The sequence below is a fragment of the Taudactylus pleione genome, unplaced genomic scaffold (genome assembly GCF_031769625.1).
Source record: "Taudactylus pleione unplaced genomic scaffold, aTauple2 ptg000061l, whole genome shotgun sequence".
In the NCBI taxonomy this organism is placed as follows: domain Eukaryota; kingdom Metazoa; phylum Chordata; class Amphibia; order Anura; family Myobatrachidae; genus Taudactylus; species Taudactylus pleione.
In genome coordinates this window covers 19,516,425-19,543,400 of record NW_028284463.1, presented here as the reverse complement: position 1 = coordinate 19,543,400, position 26,976 = coordinate 19,516,425, and positions in this window count along the sequence as shown.

Here is a 26,976-nt window from a genome sequence, read left to right as displayed (position 1 = left end):
AAACAAAACTGAAGACAGGGTGTGTATTTTTAGGAATCCAAAGCAATTAGTATTGAATATTATAATAAATAATCTGCTTTCATTAATGCTATATACAGTACTAGCATAACTGACCAGGTCACAACACAGAGGGGACGATGGGGGTGACAAGTGGAATTTCCAGGCAAGTGGACAAAGCAACCACTTTTGCAACAAAAATTCCGCTTGCCCCAACCCTAAGGGTAGGAGGCCGTTGGAAGGGGGACTCCAATTAGTGGCATATTAACCATTGATGCTTTGATAGTGCGCATGTGCAGTGGGCATCTGAAGTTTGCGCAAAGGAGCTCTGCCACGGACACACTGAATTTCTCCTCCATGCTGTCTGCAACAGAAGTGACGTCAGCAGCCATCGGATAGAAGCATCGAATAGAAGCATGTGACGGTGGCCTCCATCTCAATCCCGGTATTTCCATTGGACCTGGAACATCACTGGATGGCAACCATAGCCTTCCAATAACATATATACCTAAGTGTCCTCCATTGGGAAATGCCTTTCTGTCAGACCTCATAGTTTGGGGAGTAGGTCACTTTTATGCAACACTATAAGTTACAGGCCTGATTCTGCTCTAGATGCAAGTCCACGGATCTCATGGATAAGTGCAAACTGTGCATGTGCCACAGGAAGCAATCACCAACTGCTCATCTGCCCGGCCATTAATACGCACACGGGCGGAGATTGAAATTGCAGACGGACTGATCCATCCATTGAAGGAGCACTCTTTCCAGGAAATCGGTACCACCGGGAGTGTGGGAAGACTTCTGTGCACGTTTGAAGTGTGCAGATGGTGATGGAACACCTGCTTGTGATGGATCTTTTGTAAGTGACGATACTAATGATGGCGGCTGGTTGGTATATGTTCTTGCAAGCCACATTATGCAACAACCTTTTTGCATAGACCAAATTGTCAGCCCCACTGGTGCACAACTCATTGCACATACCCAAATTACCAGTCACATAGGGCCTGACTCAGAGGTGGACCCTAAACAGCTACTGCTAATTTATGCTAATTCACCGATGTGCGCAAATAGTCGCAACATCGAGCAGACATTGTCTGCACTATCAGACATTCGAGCAACCCCAATACAAGGTCATGCGGTGCTAGTGGAACTGCATCTTCCAACACAGTCTCTAACTCGCCCCTGACATGCCCTCCGATGAAAGCCACATAGAATACCCTATCCATCAATACCGATATGTGCCCTCCCCCCAGTGGTAACCATGGGATGTATTGCAGTGCTCTTGCAACCTACTTCCAGGATCCCAGCAACAACCATATTGTACAGATCACAAAGACAGAGTGTCCTACTGAGACCTTACCCACTCTGCCAATCCTGGTAGGCACAGAGGGGTACTCCCTACTCCAGCCCTTCGATGCAGGGGTCAGCATCGCTCTTCAGCTTGCCAAGCACCGGATCCTCTCCTGCCTTTAAGTGCTGGCTTGACTCTGCCGGGTACTTGACTCTATCCAGACATCACTTAAACAGCATGGGGGCCAGTATAAGTTCTTTTGCAAGAGCCCCTTGCCGTCAGGGCTTAGGTGTCTTGGAGTATTCTGGCTTGACGAGGCATCTTCTATCTCCCTTCTGCCACCAGGGCTTAAGTCGGCATGTTTTGTTTTCTTTCTGTTGCCTCTTCCAGTCTTCTGTCTTCTGAACTCTTTGATCTTCCTGCCGCCGGGTCACCTCTTCTTCTTTGGGAGCTCTTCTATGCTCTCTCTTCTCCGACGTACTGACTTTATGCTGCTCTCCTTGGTTAATAAAACCAGGAGTGGGTGGAGCGAAGATGCTGTGAACCGCAATTGGATCGCCACATCAGCTCCTTATTGGCTGCTGGTCCATGAGCCATGATTGGTTCACAGCCGTCGCCAAATTTTCAAATCTGCATCACTCCTCTGGCGGCACTGGGATCCAATGCTCGATGCCAGCACCAGTCGCAGATGTGTCACCAGTAGGACACAACTCAACAATGCCGCTCCGCCCAGCCTGCCCCTGGGCACCCCCTCTGGAGCTAGGTCACCGTAGGCAAGTCCCTAGTTCGCTTATGCCCAGGACCCTATTTGCGGTCACTTTGCACAAATACCAGTGCCAGGCACAACACACAGAGGGTCTCATTCAGATCCGCTTGCAAGTGCTGAGCGCTCGCAAGCAGGTCGATGTTTAGGCCCTGTGCACGCGCAGTGGCCGCACTGCGCGTGCGCAAGCCCCGGAGCGAGAGAGAAATTCTCTCGCTCCGGAGCTCACTACAAAAGGGGCGGCTGTCGATGGTGATCGACAGCTCGCCCCGTATTGTAGGCGTGGCGGGGGGTGGTTTCACAAACGCATGCCGTTTTGTGGGCGGCCGCACTGACATCAGCAGATGTCAGTGGGGAGCTTCCTGCTCGATCAGAGCAGGAAGCTCCCTGGGGCTTGTGGTTGCCGAGACCCAACCTCAAGGTCTTGTCGCAAGCCCCGATGGTCGTGATGGTCTTGACCATCGCAACCATTAACCTGGTCGGTCGCTAAAGCTGTGGGTGGTAACACACAGTTTAGCTAGCGACCAGGAGGCCGCACTTCAAAAGAGAAGCGGCCGTCCACATTCAGAACGAGCGCTCGCATTTTGCGAGCGCCTCTGAATGAGGGCCAGATTCTCTTACATCCTAAATGCACATACTGTTAACCATTACAAAACAAATTGCACAGGCTGCTGCTTTGTCTGTCATCGCTAGTTTTTAATTCAGGTCTCTGGAATTTTATTTTATTTATTTTTTTGTCTCGATCTTGTCGAAGAGGAAAAATTAACTAGAATATGACTTAACACCTTTATAGAAGTACAATGAATTATGAGTAATTATCAGATGATAGAAAAGTGACAGCCACTAACATCAGATGTACATTCACAGTAATCCAGAGCTGTCTGTTAGATTTTAAACTAAGCTACCGTACTTGTCACCCCCTGTTGTACAATTACTTGAGAATAACACATTAACTTTGTAGCAATTTTTTATTTTTTTTCCTTAACTGGTTTGTCATGCAGTTTTTGTTTTACATGATTCATATAGCACTAATGAGATGCACAATAAGTGAAAATGTACAAAAATATACAATTTTGGTTCCCGCAGATTAGCAGCCAGAAAGGGAGGGCAAAGAGAACGTTCAATTCACGTTCAAATGGAAAACCAGCAATGAATGTGTCTCCTGCTGCGAACGGGAGATGTAACGCTGTTGCAGAGATTTAAAGCAATTCCATTTCTTCATCTTCATGCCACCATGATGTGTGACCATCCAAACACCCCGACGTTAACCCCTCACATACTAGCTGACTTTTTTTGCAGGGTAATGTTATTAAGCAAAAGATGTCTGTAGTTTAGTATATAATACAAAAAAGGGGTCTTTTATACACTGAGGGGCATATTTATTCATTATCGGGCTCTGCAATTATTGCTCTGAAAAGACCCCGCCCCTGTCATGTGTTAGCGATCACTTCACTTCTTCGGGACCCTGCAGTGCTACTGTGCATGTGCGGTCTGCTGATCAAGCATGCGTGGGCGGCCATTGCTGATGAGGGATCCTACGATCCTTCTCCTGGCAAATGCTACTGACTATAACCAGGGCCGGTGCAAGGTTTCCAGGCGCTCTAGGCAACATTTCACCAAGCGCCCCTGCTCCCTCCAATTCATAATATGCCATGCATCAGTCTCCCCAGTTAAAACCCATGCCACACAGCAGTGTCCCAAATTCATAATATACTATATAGAATATTACACACAGCAGAGCGCCAAAAACATACTGTACCTCATAACACTGCCGCAAATTCATAATATACCACACAGCTGTGCCACAAATTCATTATATGCCACTCAGCCATGAATTATGCAATTAATTTTTTTTTTGTGGGCTCAGCAGCGCCCTCCAGTGGCCGGCGCGCTTGGTTGCCTAATGGTAGCACCGGCCCTGACAGTAACCTATAGGCTCCGATATTTGCTGCGGTCCCCTGTGTATACATTCGGGGGATATTTGCAGCTACCCATCGGAAATGGGTGTTTTCAGGGATTTATCCTGCAAATATTAATAGATAAATATAGGCCCCATCGCAGAGTGATTGACAGGAAGCGCCGATGGTGGGTGGTGATAGGGGGGTGGTCAGGGAAACGCAGGCGTGTCAGTGCGTTTAAATGCCGTTGCATGGGCGTGCATAAATTATCCACTGAGATGCCGTACGCAGCCTGAGGCCTCATAGCATGCGATGAGGTTAGCAATTTCTGAGTAAGCATGTGCAAATGTGCGTAAGGCTGCGATGTTACCAAAGGTTTCTCAATACCACTCGTAAATGCTCAGGCACCACAAATGTATTGACAACACTCTAGTGCCCCCAGTTCACATTATGCCACACAAAGCCCCAATACATATTATGCCACACAGTGCCCCCAGTTCACATTATGCCACAAAGAAAACACAATTCACATTTTGCCACACATAAACCCCAGTTCACATTATGCCACACCGAGCCCCCAATACACATAATGTTACACAGTGCCCCAGTTCACATTATGCCACAAAGAGCCCCAATACATATTATGCCACACAATGCCCCCAGTTCACATTATGCCACACTTAAAACCTAATTCACATTTTGCCATGCAGAAACCCCAATTCACATTATGCCACACAGAAACTCCAATTCACATTATGCCACACAGAATCCCTAATTCACATTGTGCCACACAGAAACCCCAGTTCACATTATGCCACACAGAACCCCAGTTCACATTATGTCACACACAGAGCCCCAATACACATAATGTCACACAGTGCCCCAGTTCACATTATGCCACACATAAACCACAGTTCAAATGTCACACAAAGCCCCCAATACACATTATGCCACACAGTGCTCCCAGTTTGCATTATGCCACACAGAACCCCTAATACACATTATGCAACACAGTGCTCCCAGTTCACATTATGCCACACAGAATCCCCAAGTCACATTATGCCACAGTCCCCCAACACTGGTGATTGTGCTGTTTCAATGGCTACACAAGTGTGGGGCCCCTGGGCGACTGCCACGGCCACCCTGTTTATCCTGCACTGACACCGGTCATTGACTTAGATGGGGATGAAATGCTCTAGTTTTCATTTTCAGGGTGGTAACAACCATCTCTGCAGTGCATTCAAAGGGGAGAGGGGTGTTTCCATCCATGGTCCACTCATCTGCTCTGAGCAAGGGCCGGCACCTGTGCAGTGGCTGTCGCTGTCAGCGATCATTCGTAAATAGTACTACATAATTAGTACAGTGATGTCAATAGAACATCAATGTTTCCCAAACAACAATGGTAAGAGGTCGATATTCAATGGTTGCGGGGTGTTTTTTTGTTTGTTTGTTTCATTATCGATAGTGAAAGGCCGATGTTTACCGCCATTCATGGTTTTGTGCTGATGTTGGTTTATCCAACTTCCTGCCACCAAAAAGCTATTTATGGAGAAACCTTGATAAAAGCTCAGCCTCACACTATAGCCAGTCACACTGCGGGGAAACAAATAACATGCGGAAACACTTCAAATCTAAGGTGTGATTGCAAAAGCAAATAATCCCATCCCACATTGACTGTGAAAAACCCATTATATAATTATATATTGAATAAAAGTAACAGTGATCTGCCATGTCAGTTTTACGTCCATTTAAAACAAAAGTTATTTGTAATGACGGGTCAGACTGTTCATTTATAAGTTATGCTCAGCCATAATTGTATCTACAGTATTATTGACTATGGGCCTGATTCAGAGCCGGACGCTCTTTGCGGTCTGTTCATGCCTCTATGTCTGAACGAGCGAACAAAACTTGCGGTCGTTTTTTGGTTAACTACACCCCCCCCCTGGCTGCTCGCATCCTACGTCATATCCGCTATTTATTAGATTAATCGAGTACATCGACCAGCGTATGAACTGCTCGCTATTCTTGTGGTTGCTTTTTCCTACCGCAATCTTGCGAGCAGTTCTGACTATAAAATAACCCAGTGACGTGGTCAATGACGCTGCTGTATTAATTATGCACACCCATAAAACGCCCGTTTTGACCTTTAAGCACGCCTGCGAACGGATCTCCACTCCCCGTTTTCAAGCACCTTCCCCTGTTACCACCCACATATGCCTCCTCCTGTCACTCAAAATAGCAGGCATTCGCTATTTAGCGAACAAACGATTTTCGGCCGCACTGAGTGGTTTGCGCATGCGTATTACGATCCGTACGCATGCGCAGTTGGGCAAACATCGCTCGGAACGAACGAGCGGCCGCTTACGAGCGGCTCTGAATCAGGCCCAATATGTTATTAAATTACACTTTCATATATCATTGATACATTCGATAACATCCTCGATATGCTTTCATGTTAAAAAGGTATTTATTTATTTTTCTCTAAGAATATATATTCATATATTTCACCAATAGACACCAATGTTCTTTTTTGTGGGAAGTAACAGGGAGCAGCGGCAAACACAAGTGGCGTATCGTGACCATTTTCAGGTCGTGAAGCTGCCTACAACTGCGATCGTGTATGCAGAAAATATGGCGCCAGCGTTTCAGTTCCCCCTGCAATTCTGCACGACTATAAGATTATCCAGATGGTCGATTATCGAAGGACCTGCAACCACCGCTGCGTGTTTGTACGCACTTACTTGGACCTGAAGGGCTGCCAGGCGTCTTCATTTCCAGGCGGCAGCGTGCATTAGTGTATTTTCGCACAGCAGCTGCGTATGGCATTGCAGCTGCGATTTCATTAGCGTACATCTATTAATCAGGTCCAGAGCCTCAGTTGCGATCAGTGGCGGCTCCAGAGGTGAGGCTGCAGCGCAGTCCAAAATTCAAATAGGGGAAACACACCAACTGCTGCCGAACATCGCTGGCCGGGACTCACTGGTAGTTGGTGTGGCTCCCCTATTTGAATTTTGGACTGCGTTGCAGCCCCTCCTCTGGAGCCACCACTGGCTGCGATTGAGTCTTGAAAATGTATTGGGCGGTGAGTGGGAGGTGGCTAAGCGATGGTCTTATGGGCGTATTATGGGAGTGTCCCGGGTGCATCGCTGATAGTTCGAACTCAGATGCATATTCGCTCATAATCACCCATGCTCTTATGGGGAATCTGCACCTCTCATAGGGCTGGTGCAAGTTTTGATAGTGCGACGATGGTTGCACCGAAAGCCGCTCAAAGTGAGTGTCTCAGTCCTTGCATTGTTAGACGCCCCCTTGCACACCAGGGAAGGACTGACACTAGCATTAGCATAAAGCTGCAGACGGGACTACGGCAAAGACGCTAAACCAGTCACAGCAGTGTGCAAAGCGGAATCAGGGCCTGATTCAGACCCGGTTGCTAAGCTGCGAACGGTCATTATGTGCGATTATCGCACATCTGCACATGCGTATGCGCCAAAGTACGCATGCGCGAACCAGTCACTGCAGCCGGGAATCGTGCACTCGTAGTACACAGACTGGACGCTACTTTGATTAACAGATTGCGCCGTTTGTGGGTGGTGACAGGGGAAGGTGCTTGTGAACGAGGGAGTGGATGTGCGAACGCAGGCGTGTCTGAGCATCAAAACGGAGTTTAATGGGTGTGCATAATTAGCAAAGTAGCCTCATTGAACATGTCACTTGGTTTTACTTTAGCCTAAACTGATCGCAGTGCTTGCAGTGGGGTAGGGGCTACCTCAAGTGCTGCGTGCAGCTCCGATGGGTCTCGATGTTCCCGATTAATCACACATTTCTGTGTGCTAGGAGAGAAAGGTGGGCGGCTTTATACTCTTGCGTACGCTCACTGCCGTCGCCCTCTAAGACATAGAGGGCATCCCTAAGCCAGACAGTGCTAACGCAGGATTTGCATACCCGGGCCCTTTTTGGAGCGAACGAGCGCAGCTTAGTATCCGTGTCTGAATCAGGCCCTCAGTCCCTTATCGCTTCCTGTCTCATTATCAGTCCCAGTGCTGCCTTTCTGATTGGTTGAGCATCAGTCTCGGATCTCAGTTCATCCCGGGACATTGAGCAGTCAAGCAGTTAACGGACGTTCCTCCGCAACATCTGTCTTGCATTGCCCGGCCGCATGGTTGTGTATGAAAGTTATGTTCCATGTACAATATACTTCTGCTTCTTATTTGATTCTCTCAGAGGAAATGTTTCATGATGGAATTACTGGCAGCGTGCTGGGGTGGCTGCTTCGTCAGTGCGCCAAATAAAACAGGGAGCGGAGAGGCAGAGAAGAAGGAGAGAAAGACTGCCGAACATCAGAAACCTACAATAAAGCAGTGTCAATATAAGCCGGTGTGTGCATGTAATAACAGAGCTAACATTGCATATAGATAAATATTTACAGAACCTGATGTAAAATGAAACTGCATTCTCAATATTCCGCCAGCAGGAGTTTGCTCTTAACATTCATCATGTTAGTAATGTAGTCAAAAAATGATCTTTATCTCTAACATTTAGTATAATAAATTGATGGAGACCTAGAAGGTTGTTTGCCAAGGTCGCACAATCCGGCGTACCACAGACCTAATCTCCTTACCCCAGCTCCTCCAACTGCGGTCTAGTACGTGGCTCTGCTTGGTGCTGCTCTACTTGTGGTTTACCGTTTGCCACTGTCCACTTGAGAGGTCTCCCCTACTTCAACCCAGGCTTCTTCTCCCATCTGCAACCCCTTCCTAACCTTCTGCCTGTCTTACACTCCTTCCCATACTATTTGATCCTGTGGTCGCCTTCATCTCTTTGCTCTGCTCTGCATCACCCTCTTCTCCCTCCATTCTCCCAACTCTCCACCCTCAGATATGCCTGCTGTAACCCTGGTTAAGGGTGAAATAACATACTCTATTAATAAGTACATATATGAGGTAAATATATATGTACTGCAGTCACAGTTCATGAGGTAAAATGTATGTGTGTGTCATGTACAGGTATTTATAATGGAGTATTGTAGTTCATGATATATATATATATATATATATATATATATAAATCATATATATATATATATATATATTTATTTAATGTATTTCCATATCGGGTTATGTGGAACTTTTTTCTCTGTGGTAAAGATGTGCCCCATTGTGTGGGATGCACGTGCACAAGAGAAGAAGGGGCGGAGTGATACGGAGGGGAGTGATTTGGTTCCTGTCAGGGAAAGAGGGACCAAGTTGAGAGAGAACTAAATAGGAGCAGCCAGAAGACTGACAGCCAGTGCCCACCCACCTGTGTCCCGATCGGCAGAGCGGCGTTAGGCTGCCGAGCGCAGGGGGGGTGGAGCCGGAGAGGGAGCCCGTCACAGCCGGAGCTATGAGAGCAGTTGCAGCTGTCAGCAGAGTTCCCAGCTCACCAGTCGAGGGTGTTCCTGGATGCAGCCATCAGAGTTAGCAGCAGGTGGTCAGTGGAGGAAGAGGGGAGATAGCAGCAATAGTGGTGGAGCAGTGAGGCATCGCAGGGTCTTGCTGTACAGCATAGTGGAGGCTGACATCATAGGCAACAATCAGCTGTTTGTAAAGAGCAGGACCTCCGTCCTTCAAGAAAAGCTGCTAGAAGGGTGTCTTCATGTATGTGGGCAGCGGCAGTAGTGCCAAGCCCATAGTTATTAATCCAAACTACACTACACTCACTCAATAGCTATCAGGCAGCTCAGTCTACCTTTATCACGTGCATCCCAGCTATCAGGCAGCTTAGCCTACCTTTATCACCTGCATCCATAGCGATCAGGCAGCTCAGCCTACCTTTATCACCTGCATCCATAGCGATCAGGCAGCTCAGCCTACCTTTATCACCTGCATCCACAGCGATCAGGCAGCTCAGCCTACCTTTATCACCTGCATCCACAGCTATCAGGCAGCTCAGCCTGCCTTTATCACCTGCACCCACAGCTATCAGGCAGCTCAGCCTGCCTTTATCACTTGCACCCACAGCTATCAGGCAGCTCAGCCTGCCTTTATCACCTGCATCCACAGCTATCAGGCAGCTCAGCCTGCCTTTATCACCTGCATCCACAGCTATCAGGCAGCTCAGCCTGCCTTTATCACCTGCATCCACAGCTATCAGGCAGCTCAGCCTGCCTTTATCACCTGCACCCACAGCTATCAGGCAGCTCAGCCTGCCTTTATCACCTGCACCCACAGCTATCAGGCAGCTCAGCCTGCCTTTATCACCTGCATCCACAGCTATCAGGCAGCTCAGCCTACCTGTATCACCTGCATCCATAGCTGTGTTTCATAAGTGAGCTGGAAGCATCGAACCTAATAGTATAACTGACTACGGGAGCAGTACTCCCACTACTGAAGCCATAACTTATACTGCTTTCCCCAAAATATTCTTATATAAGTAGAAGTTTGGGGGAGAACTGAGGAGATGCAGTAATAGGCCGTCTCATGTTTTCTGTCATTAGGTCAGCTGACAGTTTCCAGGGTGAGGCAGCTCAGCTTTTACTAGAGAGATTCACTGAGCAGGAGACCCTATGTTACAGCGGCTCACAATAGAGGATACTTGTAGCCATTTAAGTAGATACCGTATATACTCGAGTATAAGCCGAGTTTTTCAGCACATTTTTTGTGCTGAAAAAGCACCCCCTCGGCTTATACTCGAGTCACGCCCGCATAGTACGCAGCTGAGTAGCGTACCATGCGAGCTGTGGGCAGTCTGTGTCTCTGTGACACAGCTGCTCCGCGTGTGTAGCGCTGACCGGACGGAGTTCGGTCAGCACTACACACTGCCAAACACACAGCCGCTGGAGCCGGCAGCCCCTGGTAGTGCCCCTAGAAGTAATCCCCCCCTGGTTGTGCCCCCACAAGTAATCCCCCTCTGGTAGTGCCCCCACAAGTAATCCCCCCCTGGTAGTGCCCTCACAAGTAATCCCCCTCTGATAGTGCCCCCAGAAGTACTGTAATCCCCCCCTGGTAGTGCCCCCACAAGTAATCCCCCCTGGCAGCGCGGGACCAGGAGCGGGGTTTCAGGTAAGTGTTATTTTTAATTTTTATTAGGACTACTGGGGGCACTACCAGGGGGGATTATTTCTGGGGGCACTATCAGAGGGGGATTACTTGTGGGGGCACTACCAGGGGGGGATTACTTGTGGGGGCACTACCAGAGGGGGATTACTTGTGGGGGCACTACCAGGGGGGGATTACTTCTGGGGGCACTACCAGGGGGGGATTACTTCTGGGAGCACTACCAGGGGGGATTAATACTGGGGGCAGTACTACTGGGGGCACTACCAGGGGGACTTACTTCTGGGGGCACTACCAGGGGGGATTACTTCTGGGGGCACTACCAGGGGGGATTACTACTGGGAGCACTACCAGCTGCTGCATTTCCCACCCTAGGCTTATACTCGAGTCAATAAGTTTTTCCAGTTTTTTGGGGTAAAATTAGGTACCTCGGCTTATATTCAGGTCGACTTATACTCGAGTATATACGGTACATCTTAGTCTTATTTTATGACTTTTAAATCTGCTGATTTTATGTTTCATCAGTAATACTTATTGTCAACTGTTTTTCTACTATAGCTACAAGTGGATATGTGTATTATATTTGTCTCTGTGTGAGCATCCATAAAACAGGTGGATAAAAATTAATCTTTTAAAGTGACTATTGCATGACCCATTGAACATTGACTCTAAGGGGAACAGTTATCTAACTGGCTATCGATATCATATACCGGTTCAACTTTAAGGTGCGGTGTGGGTAAAAGCCGGAAACATAGTAACTGCATTGAAAAAGCCGGAAACAATGTAAAGTGTATTGAAAAAGCCGGAAATCATAGTAAATGTATTGAAAAAGCCGGAAATCATAGTAAGCGTATTGAAAAAGCCGGAAATCATAGTGAGTGTATTGAAAAAAGCCGGAAATCATAGTGAGTGTATTGAAAAAGCCGGAAATCATAGTAACACCATTATATGTAAAGGAACTTTTGCAATACTGGATTTACAGTATAATATAACATAGGAGACAAGACGACTCTGAACTCAACGTTGCACTAAGCTTTTAACCATTAGAGCTTTATTATAGATCTTTTGAACTTAACAATTACTTTGTTCAGTTAAAATTCAAATATAAATATGTACTTACTGTATATGCCATTTCTGTCATGTATATGGAAGTACTGGTTACTATTTCATAAGCAAAACTAATATGAAATTGTGAAACTTTAGTTAAAGTGTATTATTTGCTTGAAGGGGACTGGTAAACTTGGTGACACAAAAGGAGAGAAGAACAGGTTTGCATTCATAACTTAACTGCTGTAAGTTTTTAGGTCATCCTAGATTATTTATGCATTACCCAATTGGAACATAAATATTAGTTTCCGTATTGGTACGTTTACCCCAGCAAGCCTAAATTGCTTAAAAGGGTTTTCCCAAGTAGGCCCATACCTATTACTGATACTTGGGTGGAGTCACTGATGGAAAAAAGGTACACCACTTAACAGGAGATTAAAGGTAGGAAAATATTAGAGAGCAAGGGGGTTAGTAACCCGGTGATCCTTTACAGACTTAAAAGGGGGGTTACACTGCTCCCTTGCCATCAGTGGCGTCCCTCCCCGCGGTGTCACCTGGTGCAAGGTGGGATACTGTGCTCACAGCACAGCAGCGCCAAAAGGGGGCGTGGACTCCAGAAATGGGGCGTTGACACGCCAGAAGGGGCGTGGCCTCACTGCCCGAACCCCCGTAGTCCAGATTCCTGTGCTTTTTACTGGGGGGGGGCCGTGGTGTTGCAGGAGGTGCGGACTGCCTTGTGTGCAGTGCCGGCTCCCTCACAGTGTCAGGAGCCGAGTGCTGCACTTAATACTACAGTGCAGCACCCGGTTCCTGTCACTGAGGGGGAGTCTGCACCTTGGTGTCATGCCTCGGCTTGTGACACCTGGGTGCGGCTCACACCCCCGTGCCCCCCTTGTGACGCCACTGCATGCCATCACTAACCTTACGCTTGGTGCCTTAGGGCCTAATTCAGAGATGGACGATAATGCAATTTTTCCGCAGATGGAGCGATTGTTTGCAATAGAGCATACGTATAAGTTAGGGGTGTGCACCGGCCACTTTTCATGTTTTGTGTTTTGGTTTTGGATCTGGATCTTTCTTTGTGTTTTGGATCTGGATTGGTTTTGCCAATACCACCCTTCCGTGTTTTGGGTTCTGGGTTTTGTGTTTTGGATCTGTATTTTTTTGAAAAAAAAAAAGCATAAAAACAGCTAAAATCACAAAATTTGTGGGTTTTTCTGTTCCTATGCTATTATTAACCTCAATAACCTTAATTTCCACTCATTTCCAGTCTATTCTGAACAACTCACATCTCACAATAGTGTTTTTATGTCCAAAAGGTTGCACCGAGGTAGCTGGATGACTATGCTAAGCGACACGAGTGGGCGGCACAAACACGTGGCCCATCTAGGAGTGACACTGCAGTGGCAGACAGGATGGCAGTTTGAAAAACTAGGCCCCAAACTGTACATAATGCAAAGAAAAAAGGTGCAAGATGGAATTGTCCTTGGGCCCTCCCACCCACCCTTATGCTGTATAAACAGGACATGCACACTTTAACAAACCAATCATTTCAGCGCCAGGGTCTGCCACACGACTGTGGCTGAAATGATTGGTTCGTTTGGGCCCCCACAAAACAAGCTGGCAATTAATCTGTCCCTGCACAAACTGGCTCTACGGAGGCAAGATGTCGTCCTCATCCTCCTCATCCACCGATTCCTCACCCTCTTCAGTGTTGTGTACATCCTCACAGAGTATTAATTCGTCCCCGCTTGAATCCACCACCACAGGACCCTCTGTACGTTCTGGAGGCTGGTCTCCCTGGAAGAGTTGCTAATTAATTTTTATGAACATCATCTTCTCCACATTTTGTAGAAGCAACCTCCTACGCCTTTCGCTGACAAGGCTCCCGGCTGCACTAAAAACTCTTTCGGAGTACACACTGGAGGGGGGGCAACTCAGGTAAAATAGAGCCAGTTTGTACAGGGGCCTCCAAATTGCCTCTTTTTCCTGCCAGTACAGGTACGGACTGTCTGACATGCCTACTTGGATGCTGTCACCGATGTAATCCTCCACCATTCTGTCAATGGTGACAGTATCATATGCAGTGACAGTAGACATGTAAAAAATTGTTGCCAGGTCCTTCAGTCCGGACCAGATGTCCAAACTTGGTTATGCCTGCCCTGCATCACCGCCAGCGGGTTGCTTAGGATACCTAAGTTTATCCTGGCAGCCCTAGTTGCGGGAGAAAATGAAGAACGAGCTGTTGACGTGTCACGTTCTGCTTCAGCTGACAGTGTTTTCACCAGCAGGCCTTTGCACCTCTGCAGGCTTGTGTCAGCCAGAAAGAGAGACACCACATAGGCTTTAAACCTAGGATCGAGCACGGTGGCCAATATGTAGTGGTCTGATTTCAACAGATTGACCACCCTGGAATCCTGGCAAAGTGAATGAAGGGCTTAATACACAAGTCCCACATGCCGAGCGGAATTGCTCCGTCTTAGCTCCTCCTTCACTTTCTCCAGCTGCTTCTGTAAAAGCCTGATGAGGGGAATGACCTGACTCAAGCTGGCAGTGTCTGAACTGACTTCGCGTTTGGCAAGTTCGAAGGGCTGGAGAACCTTGCACAACACGGAAATCATTCTCCACTGCGCTTGAGTCAGGTGCATACCCCCTCCTTTGCCTATGTCATAGGTGGATGTATAGGCTTGAATGGCCTTTTGCTGCTCCTCCATCCTCTGAAGCATATAGAGGCTGAGTTCAACCGCGTCACAACCTCTTGCTTTAGGTGATGGCGGGGCAGGTTCAAGAGTGTTTGCTGGCGCTCCAGTCTTCGGCACGCTGTCGCTGAATGGTGAAAGTGGCCAGAAATTTTTTGGGCCACCCAAAGCGTCTCCTGCACGCCCCTGTCGCTTTTCAGAAAATTCTGCACCACCAAATTTATTGTGTGAGCAAAACATGGGACGTGCTGGAATTTGCCCAGATGTAATGCCTGCACAATATTGGTGGCGTTGTCTGATATCACAAATCCCCAGGAGAGTCAAGTGGGGTAAGCCACTGGGCGATGATTTCCCTCAGTTTCTCTAAGAGGTTGTCGGCGGTGTGCCTCTTATTGAAACCGGTGATACACTGCGTAGCCTGCCTTGGAACGAGCTGGCGTTTCTGAGATACTGCTACTGGTGACGCTGCTGTTGTTGCTTCGTAAGGTGATACATCTACCCAGTGGGCTGTCACAGTCATATAGTCCTTAGTGTGCCCTGTTCCACTTGTCCACATGTCCGTGGTTAAGTGGACATTGGGTACAACCACATTTTTCAGGACACTGAGGACACTTTGAGACGTTTCTGTACAGTCTCGGTATCGCCTGCCTAGTAAAGTAGAATCTAGACGGGATTTGGAACCGGGGACACACTACCTCAATCAATTGTCTAAATCCCACTGCAGTAATGGCGGATATCGGACGCACGTCTAACACCAACATAGTCAAGGCCTCAGTTATACGTTTTGCTTCAGGATGACTGCTGTCGTACTTCATCCTCCTTGCTAAGGACTGTTGGAGGGTCAATTATTAAGTAAAAGTAGTGGTGTTCCTACTTCCTCTCTGGGATGATGAACGACTCCCAGCAGCAACAGCAGCGGCGGCAGCAGTAGACATAGCAATGCAGGATCCACCGGAGGAATCCCGGATAGGAGAGTCAGTCATGCCAGTGACATGGCCTGCAGGACTACTTCCGATCCTGACTAAGGAGGAAATTGACGAGGAGGTAGTTGAAGGTGTGGTTTGCAGGCGCTTGGATACAGCAGGACAAAGGGATTTAGGTGTCCCTGGACTGCTTACGGTCTTAGCCAAAGTTTCTGAACTTGTCAGTAACTGTTTATGAAATGCGCTGCAGGTGATGTATAAGGGAGGATGTTCCTAGGTGGTTAACGTCCCTACCCCTACTTATTTCACCTTTACATATGGTACATATGGCAAGACAGTTGTTGTCCGGATTTGGATAGAAATATTGCCAGATCAAAGAGGTGGAATGTTTGGTCTTCTGCCCAGGCATGACCGTGATGTGCTTTTTCATCCCACGGACAACAACTGTCTCCCCTGAAGCCTGATTTAAACAAACCACATCACGATCAGAATCCTCCTCGCCAACTTCCTCCTCAGTGCCAGCTACACCAGTATCCTCATCCTGTTGTACTTCAACAGTGACATCTTCAATTTGCATATCAGCAAGAGGACTGTGGGTGCTCCTTTCAGCACTTGCAGAGGGCTTGCAAATGGTGGAAAGAGCCACCTCTTCCCGTCCAGTGCTGGGAAGGTCAGGCATCGCAACCGCCACCACACGGACTCTCTTTGGGGATTTGTGATATCATCTTAGAATGCACAGTTCTTCGCTGTGCTTTTGCCAGCTGAACTCGTTTGATTTTTTTAGCGGGAGGAGGGCTTCCATCGTCATGTGAAGCTGAACCACTAGTCATGAACACAGGGAAAGACATTAGCTGTTCCTTGCCACTCAGGTGTCGTAAATGGCATATTGGCAAGTTTACTTTACTCCTCAGATGATTTAAATGTTTTTTTAAGGTCATTTTCCTGAACTTTGTCATTTGGGATTGTATATGCCCTCTACTATGACATTGGGCATCGGCCTTGGCAGACGACGTTGATGGCGTCTTATCGTCTATGTCATGACTAGTGGCAGCAGCTTCAGCACTAGGAGGAAGTGGTTCTTGATCTTTCCCTATTTTATTTTTATCGAAGAAAGTTTGGTCCTCCATTTATGTTATATTGATATATACGTGCAGCTAAGGCGCACACAAACACAGAAAATAATTTTTTATTTTTGTTGGAGACTAGTGCACTTTGTGGGTTACACCACACTTTAAGAAATGAGCCAGCCGGCTCTTTACTTATTGGACACAGGCGCACGCTTGGCGCTGCTCCTTTGTTGATGCACGTGCAGCTACAGTGCACACAATTCACAAAGACAGACAAAAAAGAAGAATTTTTTATTTTTTGTGGAGCGCACTTTGAGGGTTACACCACCCTTTAACAGACAGACGCATGCTTGGCGCTGCTGCTTTGAGGATGCACGTACAGTGCACACAATTCACAAACAGAAGAAAATGTTTTTTTTGTTGGAGTGCACTTTGGGGGCTTACACCACCCTTGAAGAGATGAGCCAGCCGGCCCTTTACTTATGGGACACAGACGCACGCTTGGCGCTGCTCCTTTGTTGATGCACGTGCAGCCACAGGGGGTCATTCAGACCTGCTCGCGAGCGCAGGACACTCGCAACCAGGTCGATGTTCCCCCTCTGCGTATGCGCACGACGGAGGGAGCTCCGTCGTGCGCATGCATGAGACCCGGCGAGCGACGGGCTCTCCATCGCTCCGGGTCTCGCACCAAAGGGGGCGTGCTGTCGATGTTGATTGATCCATGGGAACACCTACCGTCTGAAGCCGGCCCCACTGACATCAGTAGTGATGTCAGTGGGAGTGATTTTGGCTCTGATAGAGCCAAAATCACTCCAGGGCTTGCGACAGCGAGAGCCTACCGCAGGGTCTCCGTCGCAAGCCCGATGGTCGCGATGGTCAAGACCATCGCGACCATCATCATGGACGCTCGCATATGCTGTGGGTGGTCACCCATAGCTATGCGAGCGGCCAGGAGGCCGCTCCATTTTCATGGAGGAGGGCACTGATTCAGAGCGAGCGCTCTGGTCAGAGCGTTCGGCTCTGAATCAAGCCCACAGTGCAGACAATTCACAAACACAGAAAATAATTTTTTATTTTGTTTGGAGTGCACTTTGGGGGTTACAGCACCCTTTAATGGACAAGCCAGCCGACCCTTTACTTATGGGACACAGGCGCACGCTTGGCGCTGCTCCTTTGTTGATGCACGTGCAGCCACAGTGCACACAATTCACAAACACAAAAAATAATTTGTTATTTTGTTTGGAGTGCACTTTGGGGGTTACACCACCCTTTAATGGTCAAGCAAGCCGGCCTTTACTTATGACACAGGCGCATGCTTGGCGTTACTTTGTTGATGCATGTGCGGCTACTGTGCACACAATTCAAAAACACGAAAAAAAAAATGTTTACCTTTTTTTTGGAGTGCGCTTTGGGGGTTACAGCACCCTTTAATGGACAAGCCAGCCGGCCCTTGATTTATGACACAGGCGCACGCTTGGCGCTACTTTGTTGATGCACGTGCGGCTACTGTGCACACAATTCACAAACACAGAAAAAATATATTTTTTTTTTGGAGTGCACTTTGGGGGAGCACCCCTAATGCACAGATCACCCGCTGGACAACACTACAGCACCCCTCTAGGACTACAGCCTTTATGGGATACTGCACAACACAGTCCAGTGGACACAGCCCCTATGGACAACTGACTGCACAACACAGCCCAGCCAGCCCCTATGACAGCAGCACTACACAGCCCAGCCAGCCCCTATGGACAACAGCAGCACAACACAGCCCAGCCAGCCCTAGCTCCCACCCTCCCTCTTCACTGTCCACAGCCGGAGTGAGATATGGCGCCAACGTGGGGACCTTTTATAGAATTCAAAACCAGCGAGATCCGAAAGGCGGGCTGATGACGTTTTGCCTCGATTTCAGATCTGAGTCAGGCGGGAAAAGTCGAGCCTGACTCGGATACGACTGGGATCGGGGGGGCTCGGGGGGGGGTTCGGATTTCAGAAATCCGAACCCGCTCATCCCTAGTATAAGTGCACGTGCTGCAATTGCCATGCGATTCCGGTGGACAGACCTGCCACATGGGCAAGATGGCCTCTCGATGTGCGTCAATATTACCTATACAGATGCCGGTAAGCAACATTGTACACCTATGAGAAGGCAGCAATGGACATCCTTATGCTTGGGTGATCTTTGGAACCATTAGCCTATTTACGCAGCTGCGTTCCGTGCGAATTTGCAGCTGCGATCACATTAGCGTCCGTCTCTGAATCAGACCCTTAGTGCCATGTTACTATGTAACACTACTTTACTGCCTGCTTTCCATATGCCTGCTCACTATCTCATCACCTGGTCCATACTCCAATCTCTTCTGTCTCTCTTCTCCCCCCCTCCCACTTCCTCTATAATGTAAGCTCTCTCCCATGTTATGCCTGATGCTGCATTCCTCCTGTATGCTTTGCCATTAGTGCTGCTAATTGCATCCATTATTCTGCTCAACTGCATTCAAATACCTGTTATTATGATTACTGCTCTCATTTATGCCGCATATGTGTCAGGTGCTATGGAAATGTGTGTCACCCTATAAATAATTACTAATGGCTGACATAAGATGGCCTGGCTCCCATTTAGTCACCACTGGTAGCTGAGCCCTGCTGCGTCTGCCCCACTCACACAAAACCTGCATGTGCAGTGACACCTATGTGATGTTGTCTGATCCACAGGTTCCTGAGAGTGAGAGAGACTGAGCTACAGTAGACCTGAGTGATTCCTCTAAGAGTAACGCAATCCACACTCACACAGAGGTTACACTTAAATCTTTTTTTCTTTCTCGATTCTTTTCATCCCAGAAATACAGGCTCCCTATATGTCTCTTAGAAATATTACAATGATCTTTTTAGCTGTATTGCCCAGATGTATTCAGGCGCTGCTGTGGTTTATACAGTGTGTTGTAACTGAAATTTCATGTTCTATTATCTTCCCTCATTATTTCTTCTCCCTTTGGCTTTCTGTATGTATACTTTCTCATCCGTTGCTGACAAAAGCAGTGATGGGAAATGTAGTTTATTTTGGTGATCAGTTCATTATGATCTAGTTCACTGAAAAGAATAGTTCAAATGAGCAGATCATGTAGTTCATTTAAGTCATTACATCACTGGCTCTGAAACACTGCTGAGAGAAGTGATTGGCAACCTAGAACTAGTCTAGTACACAAACAGTAGGGATTTCAACTACTAGTTCATCTTAGTAAATTTACCCCATAGTCTCGTTCAAATGATCAGCTATGTTTAATATGTCTGATCTTTTAATATTTTAAAAAAGCAATATATAACAAACTACTAGTAGTAGTGACATGTTTAGCTCTGCAATGTTAATTTAATTGTTGATATAATTTTTATTTCCATAATATACAAGTGAGAGAGACCCAAATTCAGAGTATTGTAACGTGTCACTTTTGTTTTCTTTTAAAATACAGTAATTGCAAGGAAAAAACTTTGCCTCATGTTTTAATTGCACCCATTAATGTCACTTAATGTACACCAGAGCTACTGTAGATTAATAATAGGGTGGGTGGGATTACAGCCTCCACATAAAAATAGGGGGATGGTGTCAATATGTGCAAGTTCTCTACTTGTCCTCTTTAGAATGTTTTATACATCACACCTATAAAATTGAGATCAGTACAGTAAAGAGAGGAGGAAGATGTATCAAACCTTAGAGAGAGAGATAAAGTAAAGAAGTTATGCAAAGCATAGTCTAAAAAATGACAGAAGCTGATAGGTTCCATTTTATCTCTCTTGAAGGTTTGATAAATCTCCCCTTATGTCTTGTAGAGTAAACAGAAGTACAGTATTTAGCATGCAGCACTTCGCACTGTGGACCTCATTCAGAGGAGCTCGCAAAATGCGAGTGCTCACTCTGAATGAGTGCGGCCGCCTCCATTTTCTGAGCCGGCCTCCAGGCCACTCGCTAGGCTGTGGGTTACCACCCACAGCTTTAACGAGCAGCCAGGATGATGGTCGCGATGGTCAAGACCATCACGACCATCGGGGCTTGCGACGAGACCCTTGTGGTAGGGTCTCGTCTGCCGCAAGCCCCAGAGAGCTTCTGGATCTAATAGAGCCGGGAGCTCTCCCACTGACATCACTGGTGATGTCAGTGGGGCAACCCACAAACGGCATGCGTTCCCTTGGGAACGCCTGTGTTTGTGAAACCATCCCCTCGCCACATCTAGAAAACGGGGCGAGCTGTCGATCAACATCGACAGCCGCCCCTTTTGTAGTGAGCCCCGGAGCGAGAGAATTTCTCTCTCGCTCCGGGGCTTGCGCACATGCAGTGCGGCCGCTGCGCGTGCGCACAGCCAAACATCGACTCGCTTGCGAGCGCTCAAGCGCTTGCGAGCGGGTCTGAATGAGACCCAGTGTCTTAAGCTGATGAGGAGTGTATCTTGTGAATTAATATACTAGGATAATGAATCCTGACAATACACATCAGATCCATACAATGCATATGTCTGATCACTGCAGTGCCACCTGTGGTCATTTAGCAGTATTGACTCATAACTGCATGTGAGAGAGCTAATGGGGAATGTATCATGTGACTTTTGAACTACTCAATGGGCGGAATTCAATTGATTCCTGCCCCCATCGCGCCCGATGTAGCTGTTCAATTCTTGCTCCTGTCGGCCACGATCAGCTGCCAGCGCTACATTTCAGCTCGCAGCCCCTGGGGGATGAGAGCTGAAATGTGCGAAGAGTTACATGTTTGGGCGCCCAAACATCACTTTTCGCGATCGCGCCCAGCACTTTGGTCGGGTTTAGCTGCTTTACGCGGCTAAACCCGACCACTTTGGGCGCGATCAGCACGAAAATCTAGAACAATTGCATAGCGGCCCGTGATCTCCTGTCACTTTAGACGGGAGATGCGGGCCGCGAAAACAATTGAATTCCGCCCAATGAGTCATCATGACAATCTATTTCAATCAGCCTCACATGAGTCACTGAGTCCCTGACCTATTAGAACTTGTGAACTAGAATGCCTGAATCTAGTTCAATGAGCTGCACTGTCACACACAGTCTGAGCATAGCAGTGCCACCTGTGGTCGTTTAGCAGTACTGACTTATGCCTAATGGAGCTGCTGTGCTCTCTCTGTCACTGTGTCTAACTCCTCCCACTTGTTTTAGATCCTGATGAACTGATCTTTGCCAGAGCTGTGAACTGAGGGACTGATTCAGAGCCGGACGCTCTGACAGAGCGCTCGCTCTGAATCAGGGCCTGTCCTCTGTTTTTTTAGAGCGGCCTCCTGGCCGCTCGCATAGCTGTGGGTGACCACCCACAGCTATAGCGAGTAGCCAGGAAAATGGTCGCGATGGTAAAGACCATCGCGACCATCGGGCTTGTGACGAGACCCTTGTGGTAGGGTCTCATTGCCGCAAGCCCTAGAGTGCTTTCGGCTCTACCAGAGCCGAAAGCACTCCCACTGACATCACAAGTGATGTCAGTGGGGCCGGCCCCAAATGGTAGGCGTTCCCATGGGAACGCCTCGTCTGGCCAGCCACGCCCCCGGCCCACCCACCAAAAGGGGCGTGCTGTCACTCAACATCGACAGCACGTCCCCTTTGGTACGAGACCCGGAGCAACGGCTTGCCTGTCGCTATCCGGGTCTCGCGAATGCGCACGACGGAGCCGGCTCCCCCATGCTCAGCGCTCGCGAGCGGGTCTGAATCAGGCCCTGAGTGAACTACTTCATTTTGAAGATCTGTTAATTTTGAACTGATCATTCGTGAACTACCCATCACTATTCTGAAAGGGAGGTATACTAGTCTGATGTACATCATTCCTAGTCTTTTTTTATTCTCTTGTTGTTATTGTATACCGGAGATACTTTCTTTGCTATTCCTTTTCTATAATAAATGTAAAAACAAGGTATTGGAGGTTTAATCCTGAGCAGAACAGCCTTTGAGTAGAATGTAGACTGTGTTAGGTGTTTATATATGCTTGGGTGGTTTTACTTACTGTAGCTGGTGCCGTAGACTATTGTTACCATATGAATAGAACATGCAGTGTGCTTGGGGTTTTCCTGGAAAATTCCTATCCATATCAGTTAATGTCTGGGCTAAAGATACCTAGAAATTAGTATATACTGAGTATTAGAGCCTAGTAACTTGTCAGTCTCTCTTTTACCTTATTGGTGAGCTGAAGAAAGTTATATATAATTAAGGTGACTGTCAGAGAGGGCAAGGAGGTAACGTGCCCTTTTCAGGAACATGTCTAATTGTGATTTATTCACACCTGCCCTGGGGAACGTATACGCCGGAAATTGCATTTGAGTCTCATGCATAATGCTTACCTTCAATACACATGTGGACTAAGGCAGATTTTTTTCTATTTAGTATAGTCACCCATCGTGCCTATACTGACAGTGTGGGCCACTGGATTAAGGGCATTCTTGCCTACCCTCCCGATTTGGCCGGGAGCCTCCTGAAAATAAGGTACTGCTCCCGGGCCCCCCAGAGAGGCAGGCAAACCTCTCCCGGTGGTCACTGACCCCTCTGCCCCCCCCCCCCCGTGGTAACAAGAGAAACCCGCGGTAAAGCGATTCATGCTGAATCACATAATTTTGGGCCCGCCCAGGGGCATTCCTAGAGAGGAGGGGGCCCATGTCGGAGACTGGCGCATGCACAGATCACTGGGAAAATGGCCGTGGCGGCCATTTTCCAGACGTTTTTACAGGCGGGGACACCAGAGGAGGGACTCCGGAGAGGTAAGTTTTATGGGTGCAGGGTGTGCAGTGCGGGCCCCTCCTGGACCCAGGGGTCCATGTGCCCCGCACACCCTGCACCCATTATGCCAAAATGACGCGATCGTGTGGCCATGCCCCCCGCTCAGCCCACAAATGTCAGGTAAGCTGTCTGGCCACGCCCCCCCATGCCAGCCACACCCCCTGCTATGCTGATCTTACTGCTCCGTCCCGGAAAGGGCAGCCAGAATGTCGGCAGCCCTGATTAAGGGGGTGATGCATCAAGCAATAAAAAGACAAGTGGTCCTGTAGAGAAGTTGCCCAAAGCAACCAATCAACTTTGAAGGTAGCATTTATCAAGTGCATGCTATAAAATGAAAGGTAGAAGCTGAGTGGTTGTTATGGACTACTTCTCCACTGGTTCTCTTTTTCCACTGCTTGATACATCAATCCCTATATGTGACATGCAGTGCAATTAACTATGCAGAAATATAGATTCTTATCCGCCTAATGCACACATAGATACACATAAGGCTTTTCCTCTGAGAATATCCCCATAAGAAATACTTTATTTGATGCTTTGCAGGATTTTGGGCCCATATGGAAATGTGTATCGGGCAGGGAGAGTAATGACGTCTCTTTAAAGCTCTGCAGGCTATCACTTGACGACTACCTATTTATTCTGTAGGGGAGGGAGCTGATGTAATTTGCCGTCACCTACAGTGCGTTCTGTGTTTGCCTATAGATGGTATGTGAGAAAATCAGTCAGCTAATGGACAATGGAGCATTGGGTTACATTTTATGATGGGAATCACTTTGTTAGTCCCTTAAAGCTTATAATACATGAATAAATGAAAACCAGAAACAGAAGCTTGCATTCTTGGGGATGGCCAGAAACCCCTGACAAATCTTCAAATGGGCTCTCAAGACCCACTACTACATGAAGGCCTTCCAGCACTCATCCTAACCCACCTCATGCTCTTTCCTCTCTATCTTCCCCTTCTGTGTCACACGTCTGTCTGCCCCTCCCCTTTAGAATGTAAGCTCTCAAGAGCAGGGCCCTCTTCCCTCACGTGCTTCTCCTTACACTTTTTTCTATTCCTTACTCCCCACAAGGGCACCTAACATGTGACTGCTAAGTCCCTGCTGCTTATTGTGAGTGTTTTAATCGCTATTGCAGCAATGTATATAAATATGTTCTTGTCCTGCACTGTAATGTACTGTAAGTTACTTATTTCTTGTTTACTTATTAGTTCTGTGTACTATGTTAGGCGCTGCGGAACACTTGCGGCACCATATGAATAAAGGATAATAATAATAGTGACAGGAGAGCTCTCAGTGATAATAAGGAAACGGGAAGATCTGTGCCGTCCTTTCCCCAGCTGTAGGGGTGCTGGGTTGGATGTCAGTGCTCAGCCTATTGGTTCAGTCAAGTTTAAATGGCTTGCCCAGGGGTTCACCAATGCGGGTTATAGTTCTTTTAGTGTAGTGACCTGTGCTCCTAAAATCGACTCATTGTCGCAGAGCTGGTTCCATATATCATTTAACTGTATTTGATATCTTGATCTTGGCTTCTTATGACCACAATTTGTTTGCATGCCCTGACCCTGGCATGTTTAATGTGATTTAGTCTGTCTCCCGCTCTTGACCTTGTGGAGTATATTAGGATTAGTTTTGATTATTATCAGTTTGTACTTGCAAGGTTATAAAGGGGTCCAGCCAGAGACTGTTAGGAGTTGGTCGTGAGGTAGCCAAAGCAAGCAGAGTACTACGCTGCGTGTTTACCTGAGGGGGCAGTGTTTTCGGTCAGCTGGTTCCCCGGAGAGCGAAGTGAAGACAGTGAAGACAGTGAGAGTAGACCCGGCGGCATCCCAGGAAGGCAGGTTGTAACTTCTTCTATCTGCCGCAAGATACAGCCCAGCAGTACCCGCGATTGAAGGAGGCGTGGCCGGGGTGGAGCCTGTCAGAAGGAGCCGAAGCTGGAGGAGTGGTTCGAGGAGCAGTATACAGTGCAACTCATAGGCGAGACTGGTTGGCAGAGGGGAGAGTAGTGAGTACCGCAAAGCCTAGCTCACCTCATACACATGCAGGGGTGCCGAGGGGGGGGGGCGGGTACAATTTACCCAGGCCCGGGCTTCCAGAGGGGCCCCGGCAGGGTCCTGAGTCCGGCGCTGCCCCCCCTCCCTTCCTCCCTCCTCTCTCCCTATGCAGCAGCCCAGCACACAGTGTGTGCTAGGATGCAGTGGGAGATTGCTCGCGGCTGCTCACACTGATCACGCCTCCCCTGGCTATGCGCCGGGCTGATGGGCGCACAGCGCATCGCTATGCGGAGCTGCAAAGTATGTTGTTTTTTTCAAGGGGGCGTGTCCACACCTCACGCAATTAGGCCATGCCCCTTCTTTACCGCTCTCTACGCCTCTGTACACACGCTACCTCAGACTTCATTCAGACAATCCGATTCAGTGAACCATTACCATAATCTCTAAAAACTGACCATTACATTGATAGCCAGACCAGTTTCCCTGCTGTGTCAGTTTCTATAGACTCAGGAGACTTCAGTTAGCTACTGTATCAGCTGCAGCAGTATCTCATTCATACCTTTAAGGCACACAGACAATGGAGTCAGCAGGGCAGTGTTAGGGATAGCCTGCAGGACTTAGCATCGCTACTCACCAGTCAGGAGAGATTACCAGTGACAGAATAGATAAATTAACTACAAGGCACCAGCAGTGAATTACTTATAGAAATACCTAACAGTGTGACTACAGAGCGTGCAGTGTAACCAATAGCTTACAACTATTTTGTAACTAAATGGACACATAGGGCCTGATTCAGAGCCGGATGCAATTAGCGCTCGCTCGTCCCGAAAATAGGGGTGGCTATTCAAATGAACCGTTCGCTCTTTGCGGTCTGTTCACGCCTCTAGGTCTGAACGAGCGAACAAAACTTGCGGTCGTTTTTTGGAAAAATACGCCCCCTGGCTGCTCGCATCCTACGTCATGTCCGCTATTTATTAGATTAATCGAGTACATCGACCAGCGTTCTCGCAATTCTTGTGGTTGGTTTTTTCTACCACAATCTTGCGAGCAGTTCTTGCTATAAAATAACCTAGTGACGTGGTCAATGACGCTGCTGTATTAATTATGCACACCCTTAAAACGCCCGTTTTGACCTTTAAGCACGCCTGCGGTCGGATCTCCACTCCCCGTTTTCAAGCACCTTCCCCCATTACCACCCACATACGCCTCTTTCTGTCACTCAAATTATCAGGCATTCGCTATTTTGCGAGCACATGAATTTCGGCCGCACTGACTGGTTCGCGCATGCGTATAACGATCCGTACGCATGCGCAGTTGGACAAACATCGGCCGCTTACGAGCGGCTCTGAATCAGGCCCATAGTTACCATATACTGATTTTATGGAACTTTGCTTTTGAAACCAAAAAGGAGATAATAGAGTAACTAAAAGGAAGTATAACAGGATAAGTTGCTACAGCAATTCACCACACTCAGAAAATGATTTGAG